The following is a 2,587-nucleotide window of genomic DNA, read 5'->3' on the forward strand; positions in this document are numbered from 1 at the left end:
GAGTATGCTTACATGTTCAACTAAGACCATTAGGCATAATACTTCAGAATCTGGTTCTACCCATTTTAAGGCATATTGTTCACAGAACTCTCAACAAACTAAAAGTGCCCAACATTTGGCTTCCATGTTTTTACCTATATGATCGTTGTGGGAGAAAGCAAAGACCATTTTTTCCCTATCTCTTACTATACCACCGCATCTTGTTTTTCCTATGTTACAATTGGATGCTCAATCTACATTCACCTTGTACGTTAGTATATATCTAAGTGGTATCTGTTGCACCAGTTTGATGACGTGAGTGTAAACAAGATATGTAAGTAGTATGTTCCAAGTTCATTAATGCTTGGATTTTGGGTTTAAAAGTTAGTCTCATCGACCTAATGATAATTTCCACATTCTTGATCCAAAACTGGAGACATTGTATTATGTTCCAATATCCTCTCTTCCCATCCACCCATATTACAGTATTTCTTTTCTTCCAAATTTCCCACAATAGAAAAGACAAATGGTTTTATAGGTTAGAACTGATCCCAGAACCTTCCTTGTCGATATGAGACCACTACCTGCTGCTTTTCGACGGTGATTGGGCAGAGATTTTCTTTCTCATCATCGGAATTCGGTCACTTGCAATGGAGATGACAGCGAGGGATAGAAGAGGATAATATTGCATCTCGACCATTCAATTTGAGTCTTGGAGGGTTCACCGGCTATGATTAAATCATAGTCGTGGACCCTCACAAGTTACGGTGATCCTCACACATTCAGTAGCGTCCATGTCATATCTGATCTCTAGTTGGTCATGAATCATTAGTCCGCGTCTATGCCTGCAGCTGATTTGTCACATGTAAGAGAGAGAGAGAAATTAAAGTACGTAAATTGAATCTGACTATTTTATCTTCTAAGAGAAGATGAACGGTCAAGATTAAAATGTTGGCTTTAAGAAAAGCCAATTCTCTGTGCTGATGTTGTTTGGGTTAGTGTGAAGCCCAAAATTGGCCTCCTCTATGACTTATTCTCACAACAGCCGATGGCCTGGTGAACACCTTTTGTATCTGCATGTGCACATGGGTCCTGATACTTATACCTTTCATGCTCTCATGCCCTGTTGTGTGTTCCCTTTGCTTGTGGTTGCAGATGCCGCCCTCAGTCCATACCTTGGCACCTGCAGTTGCGGTTGTGCCTTTGGCGCTGATGCTGCCTGGCCGCTCCTTGGCACAACCTTTTGATTACATTCATTATCATAATTTTACTAAATTCATAAAAATGGGGAAAGTTTATATAGTATGTGAACTGATATATGGGATGGAATTATTCATCACATATTAATAAATATGTATACTAATTCCATCTAGTAAACAACATATACCATTCAAAATGATAAAATGCATGCATGAATTTGAATTTGTCACTCGTTATCTTGAACATGTGGTTTTAGTATGTAGCACATGAATGTTGATGCAACATGAATTTCAATTGTTTGGATATTTAAGTCCATAGGAAAGTGTTTCATATAAAATTTCACATAAAATTTCACATAAAATTTTTTATTTCATTGGTATAAGAATTTTCCCTTATTGCTTTTCACATCTCACTGTTTAGTTTTTGTTCTGGTTGAATTGCCATGCAGACTTGGTAGTAAATTCTCCATAATTGGCAATACTCCATATGGATGTATCTTTGACATCTGATAGAACTATTATTATTTTAACCAATGTACTTTTACTATCCATGTGACTACGTTGTAGTTAGTATACTTTCTACTTTATTTCAAAATATTTTTAATAGTTAGGTTTGGATCAGGGCAATCGATATTTGGAATATTTTTCAAACATCCTAATCATCTCCAATGTCACCACTTCATGCCATGCATTAATGTGCCCTTATTCCACCTGTCATTCTAAAATGTTACCACTTCATGCCATATTCTCTGTACTTAAGAATTCTTTGGGGTAGTTTTCTGTTTGTGGAATTCATGTCCTAGCTCCCAAATTTTTCTCGAATTCATTTTGTATAAAGGGTGTCCTTTATATGAAATTGTCATGATCTTTTCATGTGGAGTATTTGTTGGGTCCCAGAGGCCTTGATTTAGATGAACAACTCAAAAAAATGTGCAATGTAAGACTTTAACAAATTGTACCGACATCAATTAAATAATGAAACAAATCACGTGTGCACAGATCACATCCATCATTTCTTGGATCCTTGAAGGAGTCACATGGAGATGCCCATGTGTGCAGCCTTTATAAGTATCCACATGGTCCTTGGCACATTGAATCTCCTCCTTCACACTGATGAGCTCCCTTCAACCTGCGTCATCGTCATTACGCCGTCCCGATCGCATGAGGAATGGAGAGGAGACACAAGGAGAAGGGAGAAGAAGGGGAAGGCCTATGAACAGTTCTAGCATGGGTTAATTTCTTTTAAAGCCTTCCTTTGAATATACTAAGTGGGTATTTTTTCATAAAACTCTTAAAACTTAAGTATATCTTACAACGTCAAATGAACACTTGTGTGTGACCCTCTAGGCCAATGTATTAGTCTAGTTAACAACTCCAGCAGCCCAATAACCTTTATTGGCCTTCAAAAT

Source organism: Wolffia australiana, chromosome 7 (assembly GCF_029677425.1).
Source record: "Wolffia australiana isolate 7733 chromosome 7, ASM2967742v1".
NCBI classification, from domain to species: Eukaryota; Viridiplantae; Streptophyta; class Magnoliopsida; order Alismatales; family Araceae; genus Wolffia; species Wolffia australiana.